Genomic DNA, 15,403 nt, shown 5'->3' with positions numbered 1-15,403 from the left:
ACTTCCAAGTGCTGTGGAATATCTTGTTTTAGCTACCACTGGGCTGGGCTAAGCAGGAATTTTGCCACTGCCTCATCTGTTCTCAGCTTCTGGTTAGCCCCAACATGGATTCTAGCTCTCTGAATTCTGGAGCTTGCTATTCCGTCCTTTGAAAATTCACTGAGTGACAGCCTAGTCCGATACTTCGGTGGAGGGCAGGAAAGACATATAACAAGGTAAGAACAGACGCCATATTCTTGGCCATGTGTGGGCCCAGATGGGAAAGATTAAGGCCCAAGGACTCCTTCCCCACCATGTACTAATTACTCAAAAAGCCAGGAAAAAAAAGAGGGAGGAGGAAGTACCTTGGCCAATTAGTGCCTTGTGAATTCCTGCTTGGCTCTAGCTTAGTAGTCAATTGATGATACTTGGTTTCAGTTCAGCAGCCACTTAGAAGGCTCCTCTTTTTTGTGTGCCAGGAAATAACAGCTGTATTCAAGTCCATATTGCATCAAGCAAAGCATGCTTCACTGCCCAGAAGCACTGGACTGTCACTGACCAGTCTCAGTCCCCTGTTATATCAATAATAGTGTGGAGGCAACAGAGGTGTGGAGAAGAAACTCTTCCACTTGAACTTGAAGCCAGCCAGTTACTCTGAACAAGTGTATTGCAAATCACTGCTTTTCAGAACTACAGTCCCACATCACCAAACTGCTGATAAGACATTTATGTACCAAAGGCATCTAGAATTCTCTGTAAACAAAATGGAACTGCTTATCTTGCACCCCCAAACCTATCGCAATTCTAAACCAGCATTTCTTTCAAATGTCCCAATATCCTGCCAGTCATCCAGGTTTGTAACTTCAGTCATTCTTCACCCTACCTCCATCCAAGAATAGATAATTAATTAGAACTATCCAGAGACAGAAAGTTTCTCTTCACTGGAGGTCTTCAGGTGTTATAGAGAAGATTCCTGTTAAAGTGTGAGTTAAACTAGATGGTCTCTGAGCTATCTTTCAGCTCTGAGATTTGCTGATTCAAAGCCTGCTCCTCTGGTTTTCATTCTCCCATTCTGTCTGCTACCTTGGACAAGATTAAACATCCTCTCCTTTGGCAAATTTTTCATAAAGCCACAGATTTCAACCTGGATGGCCTTATATATCTAGACTAACCCTTAGTTTATAGCTGAGACTGAGACTAGTGAATATGTTTACTTCTCAAAAGTCACATATTAACAAATGGTTGTCAGGATTTAATCCCAGAGCCTCTGGTTCTAAATCCAGTGCTTTTCCTATTACATCACAGTTTTTAATTTCATAGGAGTTCTTCATTTCCTCTAATCTCTACTATCCACTACCAACCACTAGATAATTTTGCTCCAATCTATTCCTCCCAAAAGGTCAGATCAATTATAATGACAATAATGACAATACATACAAACCTTTCCCCTTAGTTCCCCTACCTAGATGCTACCAGGAACCTTTATGCTCCTTTATACTTAGGTCCCAATGAATGTGGATAAAGAATTCCCCCTGAAGTGGTCATATTCAAATTTACACTGCATATTTCCACTGGGTTAGAACCGTTTACATATTTTATGTAATTATAACTTTAAATAATGTGAATTTGAATATATGCGACCACTTATGAAGATTCCTTATTTGCACTAATTGGGATCTAGCTGTATTCTCAGGTATAGTTTCTTCATCATCTATTGACCGTTTTAGGGAGCTACCTTGCCAGAAGGAGTGAGTGGCAGAGCACTAGCTTGGGAGGGAGGGTAGTTAGATTCCATTCTTTTCTCTGCTACTTACCAGCTATAGACCTTTTGATGTCACTTCCCTTCTCTGGGCCCCTAAACTTCCCTTTTCTTAATTTTCTCCTTGAAGCTCTTCTTTCATTGTATCAAGGAACACTGCATTCTTTTAGTTATCTTAGAAAACTGAGAAGCATTTCTCCGGCCAGCCCTTTTTGCTTTCTCTCCTAGTAGAGAGATCAATGTGTATAGTCAGTGTATACATTGGTCATTTATTCCTCATAAAAAGATAAAATCAGCATGCTCTCTTCAGGTCTCTGCAAACTTCTTGCTTACATAAATAGATCATTTGGTCACAGGACAAGAACAAACATTTTTCAAAAAACAGAAATACAAAATATCAACAACCATAGAGAAAAATACAAAATCATTAAGAATAATGTAAATTAAAACAGCCCTGAAGCTAAAAATGAGCCATTAAACAAGTAAAAATGCTAAAAAATGGGAAATTCATTGTTGATGCTACGTGAAGACAAGAATGCTCCTTCTCTGTTGGTAAAATGGTAAATTGGTTCAGTTCTGCAAACAGTTCAGAATTATGAAAGAAAAGTTACTCACTTGTTTATGCCCTTTGAAAACAAAGATCACATTACTGAGAATGTAATCCAAGAAGATTATCCATAACAAGAAAAAACCTATTTGTACAGAAATCATAGAATCATATGATTTTAAGTATTGGAAGGGACCTCAGCAGTCATTTAAGCCAACCCATATTCAATTTTTTGAATTACAAAAAGAATTAGTACTATAACAAGTACTTATCTAGTCTCTGTTTGAAGATTTCCAATTATCAGTGTCCTTATATTGTGGTAGCCAGAAATTAAATATGGTACTCCACATATGGATCACGAGGTGAGAATATAGAGGGACCATCACTTCCTTATTCCTGAATATTCTATTCTATTCTTATTCTAATGCAGTCCAAGATTCATTAACTTTTTCCCATTGTGGACTCAAATTGTGTTTATAGTTTACTAAGACTCCTACACCTTTTTCAGACAAACTCCTGTCACACTGTCTCCATCCTGTATTTGTGAAAGTGTTGTTGTTTTTTTTTTTTACAAATTTAAGACTTTATATTTATTCCTATTGAATTTTATCTTATGAAATTCAACTCAATGTTCTAGCTAATTATTTTTGGATCTTGACTCTATCTTCTGATGTTTTAATTAACCCTTCTGGCTTTGTTTCATATGCAAATTTAATGTATGCTCCATAGTGCAGCTGGTGGCAGAGGGGATAGAGCATTGGGCAGAGCACTGAGCCTGGAATCAGAATAGACCTGAGTTCAAATCTGGCCTCTGATGCTCACTAGCTAAATTACCCTAGGTGGTTTGCTTTACCTTTGTTTGTCTGTTTCCTCGCTGCAAAATGGGATAATAATACTACTACTTCCAAGGGCTGTTGTGAAGATCAAATAAAATAATATTAACAAAGAGCTTAACACAGTACCTGGCACATAGTAAATGGTATATAAATGACAGCTATTATTGTTATTACCTATGCCTTTCTCGAAGTCATTGATTAAAAGCAGCAAAGGGCCAATCACAGATCTTTGCCAAGTTGACACTGTACCATTAATGGTTCTCTTTGAGTCAGACCATTCAACCAACTCAAAATCCATCTAATTGTATTATCATCTGGTCCATATCCCTCCTTATTCTCCAAAAGAATAATATGGGATACTTTATCAAATGCTTTGTTAAAATCTAGGCAAATTATATCTACTGCATTCCCCTGATCTACCAGTCCAATTCTATACACCCTTAACATACCAGAACATTCACTAATAAAAAGAACACTACCCTTTGTATATACCACAGCACTTAAAGTGATACTGTCTTTTAGTAGTCATTTATTCTAAATTTCATCTTCGTCACTAATGGCACCAACCATCTTTTAAATTCATGGGGAACAAAAGGTTTCCATGATCAAGTTCTTTAAGGACAAAATTAAGATTGTTGTGACCAATTAATATTTTTGCATGCAAAGCACAATTAATGTTGTGATCAAAATATTTATTAAAACCACCTATGTGGAGTTCACTGTTCTTAATGCTGAAGGAGACACAAAGTTAGGTAAGATGCCTCCTATCCTCATGGAGCTTACAATTTACTAACATTCCTATATCTTAAGGATTCTCTGATTTGGGAATCTTAAATGATTGAGAAAACTCTCAAAACAGATTTGCATAGCCATCCCTTTAATCCTTCAACCAATAGGCCTGATTCCTCAAGGTTTGAAGACATTTTTATTGGCTTGGGTTATCCACGGGCCCAGAAGTGGGACTTCGGATCAGTAGGACCAAGGATACTCACTCCCACACAGAACAAGAGAAGACTCAATGTCCCAAAAGTGCCAAGATAATCTTGCCAGTGGCCAATCAAATAGAGTACCATGAGTTCGACAAGCAAGGATGTTTTTCTCATAGCCCAGTAGTGCTGGTATACTTCCCTTGACCAAGGATGACACTCATTTATTGAATGAATATAAAATGTAAAATTTCTAACATGTACATATCTGCCTATGTTCCTCACCAAAGCTCTTTAAGGTGATAAAGTGCTGAGTTGTAAGTTTGTGGGGTGGTGAACTTGATGGAGAAAGAAGAGTCACTACAAGTATGCTATTTGTGTTATCTCTTAATATTGAAAGGAGGCATTCAGGGGCAGTATACTCACATCAAAACACTAATATTTACATATTGACTCATATAGACTAAAATCACCAGAACTTTTTCAGAAAAAAGTTATCTATTCATACCTTTTAATTGGGAAATTATTTTTGAACCCACTTAAGAGGTAGACCTGTGATTTCATCAATATCATCTCTTGGTATGGAAACTCCCAATGACCACATCTGATCTATAACAATAAAAATCAGGGAGGGAACAGAAGATAACTAGTCACACTGCTAATATGTGACAGGCAAAATTCAAGATTAAAGTTCCCCTTACTACAAGGTCAGTCTCCTACCCACTATACCACACTACCTCTCAAGACTTCATATTTATCTCTACTGAATTTAATCTTAGTAGACTAAGCCCAATGGCCTAAAAAACACATTGACTACAACTATGAAATTAAAGACAACCAGCAACAAATTCATGCTTTACAAACAGTAAAGATCTAAAAGGATCATTGAAATGAGGATTTGGTTACTATTATACTAAATTCAATATATACATCTTTTGCGGGGTAGGGATAACAAATAATAGCAATTTTACAGACACATTACAATCATTTATGATTTGCTTAATCTTTCATGATTGTTTTACTTATTTCCTTATTTTGTTTTTTAAAATATCTGCATATACTAAAATATACATGCCAGGAGAAGGTAAATTTTTAAAATTAGTTGTAAAAAAAACCTACAAAAATAATCATTACACATAAAGATTGATTTGGACAACATTTTTCTGCTATAAGCCTTGACTAGCCAAGAACTGATTTTGTCATGATTCAAAATTATTTCTGCACACATTTTGGCATATATTTCTTCTTTCTCTGATCTCTCCTGAATATAGGTTAGTAGAGGCATAGTTCAAAAGGCACTGTAAGCTGGTAATTTTGTGTATATAATTCCAAATTTCTTTCCAGAATAGCTATACAAATTCTCAGATCCACTAAGTACATCAATATGCCTGTTATCCCACAACCCCTGCAACATTTTATCATTTTCCTACTGACAGGTGTGGGGTGTAATCTTGGAATTGCTTTAATTTGCATTACTCTATTTAGTAGTGATTTGGAGCCTCCCCCGAGCCCCAATATGTCTATAAATAGACTATAGGCTATATATAGAGAGAGGTTTCTTCTATCTGTTTATCTTCTTCAACTGTCAGATAGGGAATGGTTCTTTTTCTTTTTTGCTTTTTGGAGGAGAGAAGGCAGGGCAATTTGGGTTAAGTAACTTGCCCAAGGTCACATGGCTAGTAAATGTTAACTGTCTGAGGTCACATTTGAACTCAGGTCCTCCTGACTCCAAGGCCAGTGCTCTATTCACTGTGCCACCTAGCCACCCCATGGCTCTTTTTCTTATAAATTTGAATCAGTTTCTTACAGACCTTTGGGAATTTTATCAGAAACTTTCTGTAAAGATTTTTCCCCATTATTTCCTTTTTTAGACTTATTTGAGCAAAACCTTTTTAATTTCATGTAATAAGAATTATCCATTTTATCTTCTATGATCCTGTTTCTTATGTGGTCATGAACTTTTCTCGTCTCCATAGATCTGATGGGTAGTTTTTGTAGTGGCAAAAAATTGGAAACTAAGAGAACTAAGGAATGGCTGATTAAGTTTTGGTTTATGAATGTGATAGAGTGCTATTATGCTGTAAGAAATGAGGAAACAGATGATTTTAAAAGGACAGACTTTATGAATTGATGAAGAATAAAGTGAGAAGAAACAGAAACAATTTACAATGTCAACATTATAAAAATGAAGAATTTTATGCCTTTTTATAAGCTAATAAAGAATAAAATGAAGAAAACCAGGAGAATAATTTATAACATCATTATAAAACAAACTTGTAAGATTTATGATCAATACAATGACTATTCATAATTTCAGAGAAATATTCTATTCATTAGATGGATGATAGATTTAGGGTACATGTTTTAGTGTATAGCCTTTAGGGGGATGTGTTTTATTGAACTATGCATATTTGTTAGAAGAAATTTCATTTTTTCATTTATTTCTTCAATAGGGTTGGGGGTAGGAGGGAGTGAAAACCTTTTTCTGTTCATTTTTTTTTTAAATGAAAAGACGGAAGAGTGTAGCAGATGTGAAATGTTGAATGAATATTCAGTTGAGGTCACTATAATTAATTTTACTTAGCTATTTTACTTTGTTACATGAAACTTCTCACAAAGTGAGCATAATCTCTAAATATATGTAAAGTGAAAACAAAATATTGCAACAAAATGTTTTATCTGTCCCCAAAGTTCCTCTTACTAATGAGGCTGAAATTTATTGAAGGATTTTCCACATTTTAAAACAATCAGTTAAAATTAGTTGAGTCACTAATCTGTACAGGATACTATTATATCCTGTACCTCTCAGAACTGAGAGATATAAAGTCCCTGACATCATGTAGTTTATAATGCAGTGAGCTTCTCTGAAGTATGGATTTTCTGGTGTCGGAGGAGCCTAGAGCTCAAACTGAAGGCTTTCCCACATTCATTACATTCATATGGTTTCTCTTCAGTGTGAACTCTCTGATGTACAGTAAGGTATGGACTGCACCTGAAAGTTTTCCCACATATATTACATTGATAAGGTTTCTCTCCAGTGTGAATTCTCTGGTGTTGGCTAAGTGTGGAGCTTCTACAAAAGGTTTTTCCACATTCGTTACATTCATATGGCTTTTCTCCAGTATGGACTCTCTTATGTACATTAAGAACTGAACGTCTATTGAAAGCCTTTCCACACTCATTACATTTAAATGGTTTCTCTCCAGTATGAGCTCTCTGATGTCGAATAAGGACTGAATGTCGAGTAAAGGCTTTCTTACATTCCTTACATTCATAAGGTTTCTCACCAGTATGATTCCTTTGATGGTTAATAAAACCTATTAATTGAGTGAAGGCTTTCCCACATTCATCACATTTAAAAGGTTTTTCACCAGTATGAATTCTGCAGTGTTGAATAAGGCTTAATCTACTGCTCAAGGTTCTCCCGCACTCATTACACTGAAAAGGTTTCTCACCAGTATGAATTCTGAGATGCTGAATAAGGCTTAATCTGCTCCTTAGACCTTTCCCACATACATTACATTGAATGGGTTTCTCACTAGTATGAATTCTGTTATGCTCAATTAGACGTAGCTTACTGCTTAAGATTCTTCCACATTCATTGCATTTATAGACGCCATCTCCAGTATGAATTTTCTGATGCTTAATAAAACCTGACAACTGTGTAAAAGTTCTCCCACAGTCATTACATTCATAAGGTTTCTCTCCAGTATGAACCCTCTCGTGTCTAATAAGCTTTGAGTTCAGACCAAAAGCTTTCCCACACTTGTTACATTTATAGGGTTTCTCCCCTGTATGAATTCTCTGATGTTCAGTAAGATGCGAGCTACGACCAAAGTGTTTTCCACATTCATTACATTTAAATGGTTTCTCTCCAGTGTGAATTCTCTGGTGTTGGCTAAGTGTGGAGCTTCGACAAAAGGTTTTTCCACATTCATTACATTCATATGGCTTTTCTCCAGTATGGACTTTCTTGTGTACATTAAGAACTGACTGTCTATTGAAAGCCTTTCCACACTCATTACATTTAAATGGCTTTTCTCCAGTATGAGCTCTCTGATGTCGAATAAGGACTGAATGTCGAGTGAAGGCTTTTTTACATTCCTTACATTCATAAGGTTTCTCACCAGTATGATTTCTTTGATGGTTTATAAAACTTATTAACTGAGTGAAGGTTTTCCCACATTCATCACATTTAAAAGGTTTTTCACCAGTATGAATTCTGCAATGCTGAATAAGGTTTAGCCTACTGTTCAAGGTTGTCCCACATTCATTATGCTGAAAAAGTTTCTCACCAGTATGAATTCTGAGATGCTGAATAAGGCTTAATCTGCTCCTGAGGCCTTTCCCACACACATTACATTGAAAGGGTTTCTCACCAGTATGAATTATGCTATGCTCAATAAGATGTAACTTGCTGCTTAAGACTCTTCCACATTCATTGCACTTACAGGTGCCATCTCCAGTATGAATTTTCTGATGCTTAATAAAACCTGACAAATCCGTGCAAGTTTTCCCATAGTCATTACATTCATAGAAAGGCTTTTCTCCATCTAGAATAAGCTTTGAGTTCAGATCAAAAGCTTTGTGACATTTGTTACATTTATAAGGTTTCTCCTCTGCATGAATGCTCTGAAGTTCATTAAGATGTGAGCTATGACCATAAAGTTTTCCACAGTCATTACATTCAAAAGGTTTCTCTGATATATGGATTCTCTGATGTCTTGTGAATTCTGACTTCTGACTGAAGATATTGATACAATCTTGACATTCATAATGGCTCTCTTCACATCGATTTTGTTGATGCTCAGTAAGAGCTAAAAGCTCGGAAAAATTTTGGCCACAAATAATGCATTCATATCCTCTTTCTTGTGTGGAAACTCTCCTATATATAATAAATTTTGAGCTCCAATCAAAAGTTTTACCAAATTCATTATATACTTGGCTTCTGTCTTCTTTGGTTGTTTTCTTATGGAAAAGTTCCACTGGCTCAGAGCCTCTCTGATGTAAAATATATTCAAGCTGACTCTCCTTTCTGGAGTATCTTATCTGTGTAGCTAAATTGCTTTTCTGTTCAAAGACTACACCAAATTCCGGTACTTGGAGTACATCTTTTTGAGATCTTTCTGGTGTGTTTTCATGTAATTTAACCTTCTCCAGGATTTCTGGCCTTAGAGTCAAATTCTTGCTTTCAGATCTGAATTTACAACCTGAAAATGCAAAAAAAAAATACAATATATCTATTTCTCTACTTTAGGAAATTATAAAATAAATGTTAAATCAAAATTAGAGCAAAACAAAAACAGAAAAATTTAAAAGCCCTTCTACTGCCTAGTTAAGAAAAAGATGAGAGCATTAGAGTAGGTGAAAAGAATGCTGGATGGCAAGTTATTAAGAAAAAGACAAGGTTTCAACAAAGTCAACTAGGGAACTCCTCAAAGAGAATCAGACTGAGCAGAACAAGTAAAACAGAAGAAACCAGTCAATTAATCAACAAATATTTATTAAGTACCTATTATATGCCAGGCTCTGTGATAAGCACTAGGGATATAAAGACAAAAGTGAAATAGTCTTTGCCCTCAAGAAGCTTATGTTCTAATAGAGGAGACAACATGTATACACATAAATACATACAGAATATATAAAAAATGAATTTAAGCTAGTCTGGGGAGTGAAGAGAGAATGAAAGTAATTAATAAGTACAGACTGATTGTGAACTCAGGAAGTCAAGATAAAGTGAGAAATAGATTTAAGGGAATTTAGGAAAGTAAGTTCACTGCAAGTAGAGGGACTTAAAATGTATCAGAAGTCAAACCTAGGAGGAGAATGTGGAGTTTAAAACTCTCCAACCTATAATAAAAGAAACTGAGGCAGAGTTCTGAGCCAATGGCACTTTATTAAAGAGTCCATGGTCCCCTCTAATGAAGTGGACCCTCAGGTCTTACTCATGATCTGAGATGCCCCTGGTTCCCAGGACCTTACTTTTATAGGATTTGATACTCAAATATGCAAAAGAGGCATGGTAAAATACAGAATCTCATTAGTTGACAGACCTAGCTCCTGAAGCCAAAAATTAAGATGGGCAAGGTGATCAAGTGGTCATAAGATGGTCATCTATTCATGTTGGGCAAGAGAAAGTAGTCCAGAGGCACAAAAAATAAGTTGGGGAACTTTCCAAAGCTCCAAGGATCCCATAAACACTGGGTTTGGACACGGATTTTGAGTAAAACAGGATGGAGATATCTTTGTCAGTATTCTTTTTTTTTTTTTGCCTTTTGGAGGGCAATTGGGGTTAAGTGACTTGTCCAAGGTCACACGGCTAGTTTTTGTGTTAAGTGTCTGAGGCCGGATTTGAACTCAGGTCCTCCTGACTCCAGGGCCGATGCTCTATTTACTGCTCCACCTAACCACCCCTAACAAAATTTTTTTAAGTCACAATAATTACCACTCAAGAAAAGCAATTAAGAGAATACCAATAACTAATAACCTTTATACCTACTTTCTATTGCCCTTAGAAAAGTTTTATAAGAGTCAGCTATACACAAACTGAATGAAACCAGCCTTAATGGAAAAAAAAGGAACAAGTTTTCACAAACAATTTATTAAAACCACATCTTTGTAAATATACAATTGAATAATAACAAAAAGGAATATGAGTCAGCTCTATTTGTTGTTTTATTATTACAAAAAAATGGGTTTAATTTAAGAAAATAAAGGCTTAAAAGCTCTCCAGTCTTAAAGGCTCTCCAACAAGGAGGAGAGAAAGAGAGAGGGAGGGAACATTAATCACACAGTAATATCAAACAAGATTCCTTGATAAGTGCAACCACAGATTACTGTTCAGTAGCCCTCTGATTATTAATGTCAAATGAGGAATAAAACAGAGAGACATAAATCACCAAAGTGTCTACCACTTTCATGAAGGATGTCCTTCATAAAGTAAACAGAAGACAAATGCCCTATAAATGAAGTCTTTTTTGAGTGTTCCTATTTGGAGATGATACTGTGCTACATGTAATACTCTCAATGAGATAAATGATGTTTCAAGAGAGCTCAGCCAAACAGTTCACACAGCAAAACCTTAATGGATAAAAAACTCCTATTGTCCATGACAACACAAAGTCCACTGAGTTAGTACATTAGTATTTGGGACTTGAACTGTAGATGGACAGTAAAACAGGTCCAAAATTGAACAGAGCAAAGAGAGTAGGCTAAATGACATTTGGAAAATTCCAAAGTGCTTTTAATAATGCTAAACATTGTCCTGGTGCACCATATATGAAAACTCATATGTTCTATTAGCAATGTTACAAAGATATCAATCTTATACCATAGTGGGTTGGAAGCAGGCTACAATGTTGTCTAGTGACAACCTATGTACAAGAAGTGATGTAAAAGGTAAAATATGAAAAGGAATGATTAGAAAAAGATGTGGGTTGTTCATGTATTGAGAGCTAAAAAGAAAACAGGGACAGTATGAGTAATACATCAATATCCATGAAATGTAAAAAGACCTAGAGGATGGCCTCTCCGTACACTGAGATCTCTATAGAAGACCTATGGGAGAACATGGACTAGAACTACACAGACTGATAAGGAATGGATGGTTATGATTTACAACAATGGAGAGAATACCCATATGGATGAAATCACAGATCCAAAGACATACTGAAGCAGCCCACAAAAAACAGGGGTGGCATGGGATGTTGTGGAAGCAGCAATGGGTTTGGCATAAGAGAATCTGCATTAGAGTTCCAGTACTGCCACTTACTAACTACATGACCTAGGGGAAATCACTTCCCTGAGCCTCAGTTTCCTCAACTGTAAAATGGGAATAATAATACTTATACTACCTACATCTCATGGTGTTGTAGTAAAAGAACTTCATAACTTTTAAAGTGCTATAAAATCATATCCTTTATATGGCTAAATATTACTTATGTGCTAAGTAATATGATTACCTTTTAATATCAATGAAACTGATTCTCATAGACTCACCTCTGTAGGTATTTCTAGAGAGCACCCTTTCCTTAGACACCTGTATATCCAAGACCCATGCTTCTTTCCCTTGCTCCAGTTGGCAGATGACCTCAGGCTTAGAGACAGGAAATCCTGATCATGGGGGGAAAATGAAATGTGGTTATCTGTGTCAGAAAAACAGAACTTCCTCAGCATTATATCACAGGTCTTAGTTTGCATAAAAGGAGAGATCAAAAAGGGCATAGATAATAGGATAGGAAGGACCAAAAGAAATGGAAAAGATACATTTAAGGAATTAAATGAAAAAATAAAATTAAAAAACCATGAAAATTAAGAAAATAAGTACACTAAAGGAATTATAGGGCAAGATAAGATGAAACTAAGCTGTCTGAAAATAAGCAGAGAAAACATAAAACATTAATAGAAGGAGTCAGAGGTCAGAAAGGCAGAAAGCACAATAATCCAGAGATCCACAACCTCAACAATGTGGATATTCCCTCCAACAATGCAGTTCACAACCCCTCCATTCCTGTCCATCTTTTATGAGTTTCCAACTTGTCCTCCCACAAACCACTCTCAGGGTGACTGTGGGGGCAAGAGGAGCCTTTGTTATTTTCCTGGCATTGCTTAGATAGAAATAAAGCATGAAGACTGTCCATCAATTATTTGTCATTCTTAGTACAGGATCGATCCATCTCTTTTTTCCACTCATACCCAGATGTTTCTAGGACATTTACACACACACACACATTTATCCCTATTTATACTGTATATCCTGAACATGTTGTTTCCTCTGTTAGAATATAAATTGAGGGCAGAGACTGTTTCACTTTTGTCTTTGTAACCTGTGTACTTAGTAAACTGTGTGGCACTTAATAAGTGCTAAATAAATACTTGGTGATTGATTCAGACTTTCTTTATATTTCTTTTCCTTTGTAATCCCCTATTTGTTATGTGTTATTGCCTGTTTAAATCCACAGTAAGTCTTTCTACTGCCCTTTGGGCAAGGTGCAGTAGAAACACACAAATAAGCTCAGAAAATATTTCAAGTGAAAATAGATGGAGAAGTAATTTAGAGAAAGTGAAAGATTCATAAGAAAGAAAAAGTGATAACCTCAAAACTATTAAGGTTCCAAAAAATATTAAAGAAAAGAATTTGATCAGTATATTTCAGAAAACTGAACAATTAAAGTTCCCAGGAATATTTTAAAATAAATGGTGCACTGAAGACAGAAGCAAGAATTTGCAGAATCTCATCCAAGGATATACTTGAAAAATCAATTCACCCAGTCCCATATTATTAAACTTCAAAATTATGACTAAGAATAGACATTTAAAGCTGCTGGGCGGAAAGATGGTGCTTAGCAAAAAAGCACCCATTTAGGGGTGGCTAAGTGGCGCAGTGAGTAGAGCACCAGCCCTGGAGTCAGGAGGACCTGAGTTCAAATCAGGCCTCAGACATTTAACAACACACACAAAAACTAGCCGTGTGACCTTGGGCAAGTCACTTAACCCCAATTGTCCTCCAAAAAGGAAAAAAAAAGCACCCATTTGAATCTCAAGTTATTATAAAGGAATAAGAAATTATAGAAGCAGTTGGAATATAACATATACTATTAATAAAAATGTTTGTTTCAATATAGAGTTTAGAAATAAGGGCCTCAATCCAAGAATCAGTTTTGTAGCAAAGTTAAAAACTCTTCCTGAAAAAAAAAATGGCCATTAAAAAAAAATAAGATGACTTTAAACAACTCCTTAAGGAGGAGTTCAGCTTTGCAACAACTTTTAGAGTAGCAATGGATAAATAGAAGGAATAAACAATAAATCTTTGGGAAAACAATGAAGAATAAACTCAAGTTTTTAAAAAGGAAAAACTTTAAATCATACCTTGAGAAACATCTTATATTGTCCCACAGAACAGCAACAATAAAAGGAAGCATGGCATTACAAGCAGAGTGGTAGTCTGACAAGTCAGAAGGACTTTAGATCAACCCATCTTTGACACTTACTAGTTGTCTGACTGTGGGCAAGTCACTTAACCTTTGGGCCTCTAATCAGAAAGCATTCAGAGAAATATACAAAGTAGAAAGGTACCAATGATAATGAAAAACTATAAATATTAAATATATGCCAACACCATAGCAAATACATATTTAAAGGAAAAAATAACTACAAAAAGAATTAGAAAAAGAAAAGGAGAAAATTTCAACATCCCACTAGTGAAATATAATGAAGTAAATAAAGAGATAAATAAGAAATGCCATAGACTTGAGTAGTCTTGAAAAATCTCAATGTGAATGGAGAAAACAGGAAATGTACTTTTTATTCATATATATATGGAACGTTCATAAAAATCAAGCATGTTTTAATACAAATAAACTCTGAAAGGGAGAAAATATAAACACTAAATTAACAGGTGGTAGTACAAATAATAAACAAGAAAATATTATCAATGAATATTTAAATGAATACTGGAGGGAATTATTGAATTAAGCTTGAATCAATGAGTAAATTACAGATAGTCAAAATGAAAAATAATGAAAATATAAATTTATCATCTAACATTTTAAGGGCTCCAGCTAAAGTAGTTCTCAAAGGCAAATTTATATGCTTGAACAAAGTAGAAAAAGAAAAGATGGATGAGTTAAGTTTGTAGCTTAAAAAACTAGACAAATCAATATACTCCAAGCAAATACCAAACAAAAATTCATCAGAATTAAAAGAGAAAATAACAAAATAGAAGAGAACAAATTACTTAGTAAATAAAATAAAGTTATTAAAAGACCAATAAAATTGATAAACAATATTGATAAAAGCAAACAATAAAAATGAAAGAAAGAAAACACAATTATCAAAAATGAAAATGGGAGTCACACAACAATGGAGAATATGTATATATGATAGTTTGTGAAGGGTTGCAAGAGAAATTATTTCTTACCCAGGGAGACAAGGATCCAATAATTTTCCAGCATCACATCCCTATAAAGTTGTCTCTGTGCAGGGTCCAGAAGTCCCCACTCCTCCTGAGTGAGATACACAGCCACATCTTCAAAGGACACCAATTCCTGAAAAAATACAAGGCATTTCTGCTATTTCAGGGACCACCTCAATATGTAATTTTGGGAGATAAAGGAATTTTGGGATGTGGCTCATATCTAAAGGTATAGGGTCACTGCTTGGTCTCCTAGAACAAGTGGAGACATAAAATACATTCAATGACTGGATAAGAAATCTGAAGTTCAAGTTTTCACCACTTATGGTATCAAGTAGCTACAACTATAGTTCAGGTCCTCATCACTACTCACCTTAACTTCGTCATAGCCTGCTAACTGGCCTCCTGTGTTTCCCCCTCCAATACATCCTTCCCCCAGCTGCC

At 35.5% G+C, this 15,403-nt stretch overlaps 1 pseudogene; it reads right to left on the bottom strand.

Annotated features, from left to right (window-relative positions):
* The window catches only part of LOC138155893 (zinc finger protein 850-like), a 44,725-nt pseudogene that overhangs the window by 17,845 nt on the left and 11,477 nt on the right, over positions 1-15,403 (bottom strand).

Source organism: Petaurus breviceps, unplaced genomic scaffold, assembly GCF_028583685.1.
Source record: "Petaurus breviceps papuanus isolate PSGF00001 unplaced genomic scaffold, PetGlider_PUasm1.0 98, whole genome shotgun sequence".
Lineage (NCBI taxonomy): Eukaryota > Metazoa > Chordata > Mammalia > Diprotodontia > Petauridae > Petaurus > Petaurus breviceps.
The sequence above is the reverse complement of the archived record's forward strand: the minus strand, read 5'-3'. Positions and strand labels throughout refer to the sequence as shown.